This window comes from Bos mutus, chromosome 6 (assembly GCF_027580195.1).
Source record: "Bos mutus isolate GX-2022 chromosome 6, NWIPB_WYAK_1.1, whole genome shotgun sequence".
NCBI classification, from domain to species: Eukaryota; Metazoa; Chordata; class Mammalia; order Artiodactyla; family Bovidae; genus Bos; species Bos mutus.
The window spans coordinates 81,365,227-81,380,546 of record NC_091622.1 but is presented as its reverse complement, the minus strand read 5'-3'; positions in this window follow the sequence as shown (position 1 = coordinate 81,380,546).

Here is a 15,320-nt window from a genome sequence, read left to right as displayed (position 1 = left end):
GCCAAAGAATGCTCAAACTACCGCACAATTGCACTCATCTCACATGCTAGTAAAGTAATGCTGAAAATTCTCCAAGTCAGGCTTCAGCAATACGTGAACCGTGAACTTCCAGATGTTCAAGCTGGTTTTAGAAGAGGCAGAGGAACCAGAGAAAACGCAAGAGACTCATTGGAAAAGACTCTGATGCTGGGAGGGATTGGGGGCAGGAGGAGAAGGGGATGACAGGGGATGAGATGGCTGGATGGCATCACTGACCCAATGGACATGAGTTTGGGTGAACTCCAGGAGTTGGTGATGGACAGGCACTGACTTTCAGCAGTTTGACTATGGTGTGTATGTGTGAATTTCTTTGTGTGTATTCTGCTTGGATTCTGTTGAACTTGTTGGATGTGCATATCAATATTTTTCACCAAATTTGTTAAGTTTTTGGACACCATTTGTTCAGATTTTTTTTCTGTCATTTTCTCTCCCTCTTCTCCTGATTACGCATATGTTGGCACACATAATGGTTCCCTGCATTTCTCTGAGATTCTGTTCATTTAATTTCATTCTTACTATTTTCTATTTGTCATTCAGAATAATCTCAATTGAACTATTTTTAAGTTTGAATATCCTTAATTCTGTTTGCTCAAATCTCCTGGTGGGCCTCATAATGAATTTTTCATCTTGTATGTGGTAATTTTCAACTATATAATTATATTTGGCTCTTTTTTATAATTTACGTATCTTTATTGATATCCTTTATTTGGTGGAACATTACTCTCATACATTCCATTATTTCTTTATTCATCATTTCCTTTAGTTCTTTTAACTAATCTCATATATTGACATTCTTTGTCTACTTCAACATGTTGGCTTCCTCAGGATAGTTTAGGGATTTTCTTCCCTTCCCCCCACGCATTCTTATTTCTTTGCAAGTTTTATATTATTTTACGTGAAAACTGAACACAGTGAATAATAAAATGTATCAACTGAAAATTTTATTAAACCCCCATCTTCAGAGTTTCTTGTTATTGTTTTTTGTTTAGAGACTTTTACAAATCAATTCTATGAAGTCTATATTTTTTTTCCACAGGTAACCAATTAAGTGTATATTCAGTTAATCTAGTGGTTCACTAAAGATTGAATAGAGATTTCCATAAACACCTGGAACCAATAAATATCCCAGTCTTCTGGGAGAGTTTCTGAGTTAAGTTAAGGCATATCTTCAACACTCAGCCATGCAGTTGAAACAGGTGCTTTAGCCTTTATTTCTTTCAATATAGAGTCTCAAGGTCAGCCAGAGGTGAGCTCAGGAAAACTCATGACACATGCATTGCCCTATCCATGTGGGCAACTTTCTAGATTCCCAGGAATATATCAGAGTTTATCTCATTCTTCAGATTTTCCTTTTAACCTTTTTAGTTTAAATATTGTTTGCCCCCAACTATTACCCAGTGACTTGGCAGCTGTGACATTAAACTATTACCTCTCCTTCCTTGCTTTTGACAACCAGGGCCCAAAGGCTATTTATATTGGATGAGCTCAAAGTCAGGTAAAAATAAAGACAGTCGTGCAGGTGGAATCTTCCAAGGAAACAACAGACAAATCAAATAATGAGAATTCTCTAGGAATAGGGCCACTGTGTAACTCTTACTTCATTTTGCCTTCTCCAGTGACTATAAGGCTGTTCATTTTTTCCTTGACTGAGGTATGTTGGTTCTCAAAATCTATTGAGAAGTTGATGGGGTAGGGGAATAGAGCAAGATAGAGTGCCATAAAATTCATGTTTTGGGTTTCTGTGTTTTGTTTTTTTTCTGAGATTCAGCTGCTTTTGTTGCATTAATGCTCTCCAGATTGCTGCAAGGCTTAGAATAATCTTCAGAGTTGTGAAAATGTTGATTCTGATTTTTGCAAGTATTCCCCTTGATTTTATGGAGGAGAGAATTTTTGGAGGCTTTTATTATACCATTTTCACTGATATCCTCTCTGTACAGAAATGTAATATTTTACTTTTAATATTAATGATTTTAAGGTACCTATGACAACAAATACCCAGGACCGGTTTGACATATATTCTAGCACCTCAACCTAAAAATCCTATGATTTTCAATCTAAACCATTCCATATAAAAATAAAGTTAGGATTTATAGCTGTTAAATTCCAATGATAATATTGGTTTTTAATAAAAAGAATTGGTGAAATATTGACTTGTTTTTATGGTGAAACTCCTGAGAAATTGAAAACAGATGAGTAATTGAAATAAAATATAATCTGAATTTTAAAAGAAGCAAAATAAATTTGTTTGCTCTTGTGTTAAGAGTATGGACGTTGTGAGAAGGTAGTGAAAGAAAAAACTAATGTAACTGTTGACTTGCCAAGTAAGTTATTTTGTGGGCTGCAATTGATTATAAAATAAATCAACAAGATAAGCCAAAGGGCAACAAGTTTATGTATATTAGCTATTAATGAGGAGAACAGCTTCTTGATTAGACTAGAATGATTTCTAGGGGGAAGATAGATTGTATAAACAGCTTGCATAGATTTTTTGCATTAGCTTGAATAAATAATATGTAATGAAAATATTTCTTGAAAACAGACTATGTATTAGCACAATGGTGGAGTTATAAAAATATGACCCATATGGTCCAGAAAAGAAGAATAGAAAAACAAAATTTGTATGTGCATGTTTCTGTATTTTTAACAACTTTCTTTTTTGTGTCTTCTTTTTAATACTTTGGTATTTGGGGGTTTTGTTAATGCTGAAGGGAATGTCTCCTCTAAAGTTAACCAATTCCTGCTGCTGCTACTGCTGCTAAGTCACTTCAGCCGTGTCCAACTCTGTGCGACCCCATAGATGCCAGCCCACCAGGCTCACCCGTCCCTGGGATTCTCCAGGCAAGCACCCTGGAGTGGGTTGCCATTTCCTTCTCCAATGCATGAAAGTGAAAAGTGAAAGTGAAGTCGTATCCGACTCTTAGCGACCCCATGGACTGCAGCCCACCAGGCTCCTCCATCCATAGGACTTTCCAAGCAAGAGTACTGGAGTGGGGTGCCATTGCCTTCTCCGAACCAATTCCTAGAACAGTAAACAACTCACCTGGAAGGGTGCCTATTTGTAAGCCAACCAACAGGGCTGATGCCCCAACCACCTCCTTAATTGGGATTCTACACTTTGGGCTATTTTGCAAATACTGAAACCCACTCTAGGTGAGAGAAGTTACGGTATGCTTCCCACAAGCATGTAGACCCCAGACCAGTTAAACCTGAAGGTTGATGACGCTGACTCCTACTTAACTCACCACCAACCCATCAGAAGAATGTCCGTGAGCCAATCACTCCCTGTTTTACTATAAAACTTGTCACTATCTTTCCCATGTGGGAACACTTGATTTTGAGGGCATGAGCCTGCTGTGTCCATCTTTGCCTGGCAAAGCAATAAAGCTATCCTTTTCTACTTCACCCAAAACTATGTGTCCAAAATTTAATTTGGCACCAATGTACAGAGAAGCTGAGCTTTTGGCATCAATAATTAGGAGAAAAGTATCTTTTCTGTAATTACTGTTCTAAGAATGATCAAACCTTATATTGTTAGATTGTTAAATTAGAAAAGTTGATGGTGTTCATAACTTCAATTCACCTTTCCCTAGAGCTATACCCTTTTTCATGTAATTTTGAAGTGTCGCAAGTTAGATTCCCATATAAACTCTAAGGTGGAGATTAGTGGCAGTAAGTGAATTAGGGAATGATCTTGGGCTCAGTAGTGGTGGAGTGGAATGGAAGAAGGCAGATTTGTACAGAAGGAGAAGTCAAACTGCAGCACACTCCCTATGGAAGCCACAGCTGACCCTACAAGGAGATGCGAAAATAGAATTACTATTCAGAATATTTTACAGCTGGGGTAAAAGGATCAGATTTTAACACTTTTATGTCAACCAATCACTGAATAGAGCTGCCCTGGAAGGAAGCATGGTTTTTGGTGAGGTGGTTCTCTTCAACTGAAGCCATTCCTAAACTGAGCTATTAACAGAATTTGAGAAGTCCCTTTCAGTGGTAATTGCATCAGCTGAGGTAGCTTATCCTTTATTCCCGAAGAGAAATCTGAGTAGCACACAGTTATTCACCAGAGGCCCTCCCACTCAGATAGGTGGCCATATGATGTGTATGTAGTTCAGCCATGTGATTTGGCCAACATGTGTGTGTGTGTGTGTGTGCATGCACGTGCAGGCACACACACACACATGCTTAGGTGTAGCCAACTCTCCTACACCATGGACTGTAGCCAACCAGGCTCCTCTGCCCATGGGATTCTCCAGGCAAGAATACTGGTGTGGGTTGCCACCTCCTCCTCCAGGGGATCTTCCCAATCTGGAGATCGAATGCCTGTCTCCTACCTGGCAGGTGGATTCTTTACTATTAGCACCACCTGGGGCTTCCCTTGTGGCTCAGCTGGAAAAGAATCTGCCTGCAACGTGGGAGACCTGGGTTTGATCCCTGGGTTGGGAAAGGCTACCCACTCCAGTATTCTGGCCTGGAGAATTCCATGGACTGTATAGTCCATGAGATTGTAAAAAGTCAGACACAACTGAGTGACTTTCACAAACAGCACCACCTGGGAAGCCCTATTTGGCCAATGAAAATTGAAAGTAGTGTTAGTCGCTCAGTAATGTCTGACTCTTTCAGACCCCATGGACTGCGGGCCGCCAGGCTCCTCTGTCCATGGGATTTTCCAGGCAAAGAATGCTAGAGTGGGTTGCCGTTTCCTTCTCCAGGCAATCTTCCCGACCCAGGGCTGAAACCTGGTCTCCTGCATTGCTGGCTAATTCTTTACCATCTGAGCCGCCAGAGACAATAGATGTTAGTAAATCTGACAGAAGAATTCCTTGGAAAGCTCTTGGGTGATTGAGCTTGTCCTTTTGTTCCTCCTCAGTTAAGTTCAGTCCAGTCACTCAGTGATGTCTGACTCTCTGCGACCCCATGAATCGCAGCACACCAGGCCTCTCTGTCCATCACCAACTCCCGGAGTTCACCCAAACTCATGTCCATCTAGTCGATGATGCCATCCAGCCATCTCATCCTCTGTCATCCCCTACTCCTCCTGCCCCCAGTCCCTCCCAGCATCAGGATCTTTTCCAATGAGTTGTTCCTCCTACTCTCCAATTAATATGAGAACATGTCTGGGCTTGCATGCTAAATCCAGAGGTAAATGAATGACTGATTCAAGTGCCCCAAGCCATCCCTGCTGAGATCATCCTGTATTAGCAGTGAGCCCAGGCTTGTGTGCCAGCAGGGATCTACAGTTATCTATAAGACCTTCAACAGATGACTGCAGATTCTTAAGTGAGCCCAGATAAACCAGATGCACTATACAAATGTGTGAGCTAAATCAATGTTTATCATCATGTGCCATTAAGACTCTGGTTGTTTACTACTCAGCATTATCATTGAATTAAAAAGTAACATATTAGGTAAGTACAAATTATTATTAAAAATCATATTTACTTCTTTTGATATAAATACCTTCCCTGGTGGCTCATACAGTAAAGATTCTGACTGCAATGCGGGACACCTGGGTTTGACCCCTGGATAGGCAAGATCCCCTGGAGAAGGACGTGGCAACCCACTCCAGTATTCTTGCTTGGGAAACCCCATGGACAGAGGACCCTGGTGGTGTTGCAAAGAGTCAGACAGGACTTAGCAACTAACACACAATTTGTATTAAGATTGCTTTATGGAATAAGTTTATTCATGTACTTCATTTCAGAGAGAGTCTCCTTTAAGCATGCTAAAGGATCTGCAGGTATTTGACAATGACAGATAGGGACAGAAAGTACATGTTCAACCAGGAGGTATGTAGTGCAGCATTACACTGGCTTTATATTCCTTTCTTGACAAAATTTCAAGGAAATATAATTCAGAAGCAGTTAAATGTAAAGAATAGTATATAGGTTAAAAAAGGGTAAAAGAGGTTAAAAACAAAATGGTTTTTATTAAGTATTCTACATTTTAGCTTGATAAAGAAATAACATATTCAGTCAATTAATTCTCAGGTCATCACTTTATATTTTATGTAGAATATCCTTGGATCTTCTGAGACAGACTTAACATTTCTAGATATTTAATTGACTCAACTATTAAGTAAAAATATATATATTATTCTAGTTTTTCCTTTAATTAAAATGTCAGATGTGTTTATCCTAGAATGTTGAAAAGAGTCAAAGCTTGAAAAGAAATAAGTAAGTTATTTTCAAGCACCCTCAATATGGATCAATAAATTAAAGAACAGTCAGTCAATGCCTGAGGCTATCATCCTTTCATATTTGTATAATAAATAACTATTGGTTTGCCAATAATTTTATATTATTTTCCCTACTAAATTCTATTAGAAGGATAAATTTAATTATCTTGTCAATTTCAAAAGGGATTTGGTTAAAGAAAATTTTTAAAGAAAATGGGGTCTTGGAAAGGAGCATGTTGGTAATCAGATGACCTGTTCATTTATGAATCATTTTATAGAAATTAAAATTATAATATTCTGATTAATTATTTAGTTTTAGTGATTTTCACTGTCTAAATTCGCTAAGAGGCTTTAATCCAGGTGTGCTGTGCTGTGCTTAGTGGCTGAGTCATGTCCAACTCTTTGCGATCCCATGGATTGTAGCCCGCCAGGCTCCTCTGTCCATGAAGATTCTCCTAGCAAGAATACAGGACTGGGTTGCCATGCCCTCCTCCAGGGGATCTTCCCAACCCAGGGATCAAACCTAATACTTTATTTATTAATATGTACCTGGATTTAATGTTACAAGGTATTATTTCTATCATAAAAAGCAGAAGTTTCTTTACTCAAATGGAATGTGGGGTTTCTTTGCTAGAGTCCCTCCTAGAACTTTTTTTTATTCTACTAAACTCATTCAACCTCACATTAGTAGAAACAATTTCTTGGAATGACCATGTTCATGTAAGCTTCAGGAACCAATAGTAAGAGAAGAAAATCAAATTCTTTTAACCTAAAGATTCCATTTACCTTCAATTGTTTTTTTAAGTTTGATAGAGTCTAGTACTTTAAATTGGAGAAGGAAATTGCAACCCACTCCAGTATTCTTGCTTGGAGAATCCCAGGGACAGGGGAGCCTGGTGGGCTGCCGTCTATGGGGTTGCACAGAGTCGGACACGACTGAAGCGACTTAGCAGCAGCAGCAGCAGTACTTTAAATACTTAGGGGATTTTTTGGTAATGATGATAATGATTAAACTATCATGATATTTTAGCGGACTGCTTAATATAATTGACAGTTACGTCAAATGAGAAATTACTATTGCCCTATGTAAGAAAACAGAGAAGGCAATGGCACTCCACTCCTGCCTGGAAAATCCTATGGATGGAGGAGCCTGGAAGGCTGCAGTCCATGGGGTCGCTGAGGGTTGGACACAACTGAGAGACTTCACTTTCACTTTTCACTTTCATGCATTGGAGAAGGAAATGGCAACCCATTCCAGTGTTCTTGCCTGGAGAATCCCAGGGACGGGGGAGCCTGGTGGACTGCCGTCTATTGGGTCACACAGAGTCGGACATGACTGAAATTACTTAGCAGCAGCATGTAAGAAAAAGAAATAGTCTGTTGCTACTATTTCTTAAAAAAAAAAAAAAAGAAGAAGAAGAAGGTCATTTGACTGAACAAATAGGGAGATATTAGTCAAAACACACATTTTCAGTTATAAGATGTAAAAGTTCTGGGGATCTAACATGCAACATAGTGATTGCAATTAAATATACTTCATTGTTTACTTGAAATTTGCAAAGACAGTAGATCTTAAGCTTCTCACTACAAGGGGAAGAAAGGTAATTATGTCAGGTATTAGATGTGTTAACTAATCATTTTACAATGTGTATATTTTATTAATATCAAATCATTACATTGTACTCTTTATATAAAATATAATTTTGTCAATTATACCTCAGTAAGCCTGGAAAGGGTTTTCCAGGTTGTGCTAGTGGTAAAGAACCTCCCTGCAGATGTAAGAGATATGGGTTCAATCCCTAGGTAGGGAAGATCCCCTGGAGGAAGGCATGGCAACCCACTCCAGTATTCTTTCCTGGAGAATCCCATGGACAGAGGAAACTGACAGGCTACAGTCCATAGGGCCACAATCAGTTGGACATGACTGAAGTGACTTATCATGCAAGGCTGGAAAAGAAAAAGATAATCACTAACCCATTTGAATCTGTTCTTGTCTCTGCCTTTTCTTTTTTTGGTATTGGTGTATGTTATGTGTGTGTTAGGTTGCTCAGTCGTGTCTGACTCTTTGAGACCTCACAGACTATAGCTCACGAGGCTCCTTTGTCCATGGAATTCTCCAGGCAAGAATAGTGGAGTGGGTTGCCATTACCTTCTCCAGGGGATCTTCCTGATCCAAGGACTGAACCCTGGTCTCCTGCATTGCAGGCAGATTCTTTACCATCTGAGCTACCAGGGAAGCCCAAACAATGGAGGTGCTGGGGATTGTATTGGTAATATTGGTCATGTTCTCTCTCTTCTGCTTCATGCATTTTCCTTCTCTTATAGAAACAGAATAAAAAAGTCTCTATTTGTTGTAATCATCCTTTATCTTCATATCCTCTCCAGATATTATCTCTACTCCCCTTCATAAGAAAAGTTAATAAAAGAGTTGTCCATGTCTATTGACTTTATTTTGTATGTCAGTCAGAATTCAACCAGGGGAGCAGAGCCAGTTATGTGTGAGTGTGTTGTGTATGTGTTATCTTGAACTCACTTACTCAATTCCATAAGCTGATTAAGTTGCTTCATTAAGGCTACCACTTCCTCCTTGCCTGGGCTGGAAATTGAAGTCCACAGAGGGAGGCAGTCAGGGAGGGAAGGTCATGATCAGGCTTAAATCCCCAAACATGAGCTAGAACTCTACAAAGTCATGTTGAAATCCATGTAGTTCTTGGTTGCCTCTGTCCTTGCTGATAAGGATAACCTGAAGAAATCGGAGCCTATGTCACAAAGCTAAGCATACACAGCTGGTCATAAAAGCTAAAGAATTTCAAGAAAGTAGAGCAACTATAGGCCTGACTCGTGCTTCACACCAGTGGGGTAAGTCAGCAGATCCATAATAAGTGTACGAGCTACAAAATAGGTGCAGCTTGCTATCTGGCTTTCAAATCTGCCCCCCTCCCCCACCAATCTCCCTACTTGCTCACTCTAATAGAAATACGCAATAAAGGAAATTCTGGGAAATGTAGTTCAGGCTAGCTTGGCTGACACATTGCAAAGCCATCCCAATTCTCAATGCACATCATTCCAATTCTCAATACACTCAACTCCAACATACAAATTAGTTTTCTCTACTATCACTACTCTGAGATTGATTTCTGTTCTGATTTTCCAAGACCTCTCAGCAGCTTTTCATATGGTTGTTGATGTAAGTAATTGATGAGAATTGAAATTTTGAAGAGGGACTAAAGATAAGGATTCTTTCTGATACTTATAAACTCCTTCAGTGTGCATGGAAAGAGAAATGACTGCCCAAGAGAACTTTTCAACTAGTGGTGCCAGAAATTATACTTCTCATCCAAGATAAACTGAAAAGCAATGTGGACCTTTTATTATCTTCCCAGAAATATGCCAGAATGATGCATAAGCATATTTTAAAATATAAGACAATTAATATATAATACTCCCTTGTTGGAATTCAAATATAGGACAATCCTGAGAAATGTCTGTAATAGACTATGGGTTGTGTCTGAAGCTAGAATTGTATACCTCCCTTAAAGTCAATATATTGACAAGTTCAGGCTGAAATTGGTATTCAGATATTGCAGCAGTTGCCATAAAGTGTTACTTACCACGGGTCTCTTACAATATACTTCAAAAATGAACTAAAAAAAATAATACATAATGAAAAGAAGAAGGTAAATTTAATTTGCCCAAAGAGGTCTGCACAAAGAAATAATTATTATTCCAAAGCATTGTCTTTTAATGAAAAGCTAACAACTTTTGTGCCAAACAATATTTAACAAAAAGTGTATAAAATATCTCATTCATGTTATTTCTCTTTCATGAAATTGTCTCTTTACTCCATTTCCTTACATTACACTTTGTAAGTATACATTATGCTTGCATTTTTAAATGCATAATTAATCCCATTTTTAAGAAATATGGAGTTCAGAGGGAAACTGCTACTGCTGCTGCTACTGCTAAGTCATTTCAGTCGTGTCTGACTCTGTGCGACCCCAGAGACAGCAGCCCACCAGGCTCCCCCGTCCCTGGGATTCTCCAGGCAAGAACACTGGAGTGGGTTGTCATTGCCTTCTCCAATGCATGAAAGTGAAAAGTGAAAGTGAAGTCACTCAGTCATGTCCGACTCCTAGAGACCCCATGGACTGCAGCCTACCAGGCTCCTCTGTCCATGGGATTTTCCAAGCAAGAATACTGGTGTGGGGTTCCATTGCCTTCTCCATCAGAGGGAAAATAAGCCATTAAAATAGACTAAATTATATTATATATAGGCTTCCCTCATAGTTCAGTTGGTAAAGAATCTAACTGCAATGCAGGAGACCTCGATTCGATTCCTGGGTGGGGCAGATCCCCTGGAGAAGGGGTAGGCTACCCACTACAGTATTCTTGGGTTTTCCTTGTGGCTCAGCTGGTAAAGAATGTGCCTGCAATATGGGAGACCTGGGCTTGATCCCTGGGTTAGGAAGATCCCCTAGAGAAGGGAAAGGCTACGCACTCCAGTATTCTGGCCTGGAGAATTCCATGGACTATATAGTCCATGGGATTGCAAAGAGTCGGACACAACTGAGCAACTTTTACTTTCACTTTCTTTTCATATTATATATGTGTATATATATATGCATATATAATAATATATACACACCTAAGTATGTGAATGTGCATATGTAAGTACTTGCAATGAGTTATAATAATATAGTGAAGTATATAATATACTTCAGTTCAGTTCAATTCAGTTGCTCAGTCGTGTCCGACTCTGCGACCCCATGAATCACAGCACGCCAGGCCTCCCTGTCCATCACCAACTCCCGGAGTCTACTCAAACTCATGTCTATTGAGTCAGTGATGCCATCCAGCCATCTCATCCTCTGTCATCCCCTTCTCCTCCTGCCCCCAATCATATATAATATAATATAGTGATCAATACTATATATATTATATAATATATAATGTTACATATATATATATATATACATATATATATATATTTGTGTTGGGCTTCCCTGGTGGCTCAGATGGTGAAGAATCTGCATGCAATGTTGGGAGACCTGGGTTCAAACCCTGGGTTAGGAAGATCCCCTGGAGAAGGGCATGGCAACCCACTCCAGTATTCTTGCATGGAGAATCCTCATGAACAGAGCAGCCTGGTGGGCTACAGTCCATGAGGTTGCAAATAGACAGACATGACTGAGTGACTAAGCACTACTTATGTTGTTGTAGCTTACTTGCCAACTCCTGTCTGACTCCTTTGCAACTGGATGGACTATAGACCTCCAGGTTCCTCTGTGCATGGGAAACCCAGGCAAGAAGACTGGAGTGGATTCCCATTTCCTACTCCAGGGGATCTTCTTGACCCAGGGATTGAACCCACATCTCCTAATTTGTCAGGTTGATTCTTTACCATTGAGCCACCAGGGAAGCATAAAAGTCAGAAATGGTAAGGACCTGACAGAAGCAGAAAAGGTTAAGAACATGTAGGAAAAATAGAGAAGAACCATACAAAAAAGGTTTTAATGACCTGGATAATCAGGAGGCTGTGATCACTCACTTAGAGCCATACACCCTGGAGTGTGAAGACAAGTTGGACTTAGGAAGCATTACTATGAACAAAGCTAATGGAGGTAATGGAATTCCAATTGAGCTATTTAAAATCCTAAAAGATGATGTTGCTAAATGATAAAAATATTGATGTTGTTGGCACTCAATATGCCAGCAAATTTGGAAAACTCAGCAGTGGCCACAGAACTGGAAAAGATTAATTTTCTTTCCAATCCCAAAGAAAGGCAGGCCAAAGAATGTTCCAGTTACCATATAATTGTGCTCATTTTACATGCTAGAAAGATTATGCTCAAAATTCTTCAAGCTAGGCTTCATGAGTATGTGAACTGAGAACTTCCAGATGTACTATCTGGGTTTTGAAGAGACAAAGGAACCAGTGATCAAATTGCCAATATTCATTGGATCATGAGGAAAGAGAGTTTTAAAAATCATCTACTTCTGCTTAATTGGCTACACTAAAACCTTGTGTGAATCATAACAAAATGTGGAAAATTCTTAAAGAGATGGGAATACCAGAATACATTACCTGTCTCTACTGTGAAATCTGTATGGGTTTTCAAGAAGCAATAGTTAGAACATTACACGGAACAACTGACTGGTTCAAAATTAGGAAAGGAGTATGTCAAGGCTGTATACTGTCACCCTGCTTATTTAACTTCTATGCAGAGTACATCATGTGAAATGCAGGGCTAAATGAATCACAAGCTGGAGTCAAGATTATGGGAATAAATAGTCTCAATCTCAGATAAGCAGATGGTATCACTTTAATGTCAGAACGTGAAGAGGAACTAAAGAGCCTTTGATGAGGGTAAAAGAGACTAAAAATGTTGGTTTGATATTCAGCATTAAAAAAAAAATGAAGATCATGTCATTCGGTCTCATCACTTCATGGCAAATAGAAGAGGAAAAAGTGAAAGTAGGGACAAATTTTATTTTCTTAGGCTCTACAATCACTGCAGACGGTGTCTGCAGCCATGAAATTAAGACACTTGCTCCTTAAAGGAAAGCTATGACAAACTTAGACAGTATATTAAAAAGCAGAGACAAAACTTTGCTGACAAAGGTCTGTATAGTCAAATCTATGTTTTTCTCCAGTAGTCAAATATGGATATGACAGGTGGACCATAAAGAAGGCTGAACATTGAAGAATTGATGCTTTTGAATTGTAGTGCTGGAGAAGATTCTTGAGAGTCCCTTGAACAGTAAGGATATCAAACAAGTCAGTCGTAAAGGCATTCAACCCTGAATATTCATTGGAAGGACTGCTGCTGAAGCTCAAATATTTTGGCCACCTGATGCAAAGAGCTGGTGCATTGGGAAAGACCCTGATACTGGAAAAGAGTGAAGGCAAAAGAAGAAGAGGGTGGTAGAGGATTAAATATTTCGATAACATCACCAAGTCAATGGACATGAATTTGAGCACACTCCCAGAGATAGTGAGGACAGAAGAGCTTGGCATCTACAGTATATGGGGCCACAGAAAGTCAGACACGATTTAATGACTCAACAATGACAACAACCAGGGAAGCCCATATATTTACTTATACTAACTTAAAAATGCCATATAAGTAAATAAGTAAAGTATAAGTAAATAAGTAATATATTTGTAGGGGACAAAAGTTTATTGCATTTTCCTATTTTTATATAAGAAATAAATATTTGATTAAGTGTGTATATATATATATATATATATAAAGTATTAGCTGAAAGTACTAGAAATATTACTAAGAATAACTGAGAACCATAGATTATAAGAGTAAGAGACAAAGGTCAAAGCTTAATTCATATAATTTCATAATATAAACTTGATTTCTAATATTGAACCCAAGTAACCTGCATCACTTCTCTTCTTTTCACAGCTATTTGTAAGGCCTCCCTAGACAGCCATTTTGCATTTCTTTTCCATGGGGATGGTCTTGATCCCTGTCTCCTGTACAATGTCATGAACCTCAGTCCATAGTTCATTAGGCACTCTTATCTATCAGATCTAGGCCCTTAAATCTATTTCTCACTTCCACTGTATAATCATAAGAGATTTGATTTAGGTCATAATTGAAAGTTCTAGTGTTTTTCCCTACTTTCTTCAATTTAAGTCTGAATTTGACAATAAGGAGTTCATGATCTGAGCCATAGTCAGCTCCTGGTCTTGTTTTTGTTGACTGTATACAGCTTCTCCACCTTTGGCTGCAAAGAATATAATCAATGCAAAAAAGCAAAATGGCTGTCTAAGGAGACCTTAAAAATACTGTGAAAAGAAGAGAATCGAAAAGCAAAGGAGAAAAGGAAACATATAAGCATCTGAATGCAGAGTTCCAAAGAATAACAAGAAGAGATAAGAAAGCCTTCCTCAGCGATCAGTGCAAAGAAATAGAGGAAAACAACAGAACGGGAAAGACTAGAGATCTCTTCAAGAAAATTAGAGATACCAAGGGAATATTTCATGCAAAGACAGGTTTGATAAAGGACAGAAATGGTATGAACCTAACAGAAGCAGAAGATATTAAGAAGAGGTGGCAAGAATACACAGAAGAACTGTACAAAAAAGATCTTCACGACCAAGATTATCACGATGGTGTGATCACTCACCTAGAGCCAGACACCCTGGAATGTGAAGTCAAGTGGGACTTAGAAAGCATCACTACAAACAAAGCTAGTGGAGGTTATGGAATTCCAGTTGAGCTATTTCAAATCCTGAAAGTTGATGCTGTGAAAGTGCTGCACTCAATATGCCAACAAATTTGGAAAACTCAGCAGTGGCCACAGGACTGGAAAAAGTCAGTTTTTATTCCAATCCCAAAGAAAGGCAATGCCAAAGAATGCTCAAACTACCGCACAATTGTACTCATCTCACATGCTAGTAAAGTAATGTTCAAAATTCTCCAAGCCAGGCTTCAGCAATATGTGATTTTGAAATTCCAGATGTTCAAGCTGGTTTTAGAAAAGGCAGAGGAACCAGAGATCAAATTGCCAACGTCTGCTGGATCATGGAAAAAACAAGAGAGTTCCAGAAAAACATATATTTCTACTTTACTGACTATGACAAAGCCTTTGACTGTGTGGATCACAATAAACTGTGGAAAATTCTGAAAGAGGTGGGAATACCAGACCACCTGACCTGCCTCTTGAGAAACCTGTATGCAGGTCAGGAAGCAACAGTTAGAACTGGACATGGAACAACAGCCTGGTTCCAAATAAGAAAAGGAGTACATCAAGGCTGTATATTGTCACCCTGCTTATTCAACTTATATGCAGAGTACATCATGAGAAATGCTGGGCTGGAAGAAGCACAAGCTGGAATCAAGATTGCTGGAAGAAATATCAATAACCTCAGATATGCAGATGACACCACCCTTACGGCAGAAAATGAAGAGGAACTCAAAAGCCTCTTGATGAAAGTGAAAGAGGAGAGTGAAAAAGTTGGCTTAAAGCTCAACATTCAGAAAATGAAGACCGTGGCATCTGGTCCCATCACTTCATGGGAAATAGATGGGGAAACAGTGGAAACAGTGTCAGATTTTATTTTGGGGGGCTCCAGAATCACTGC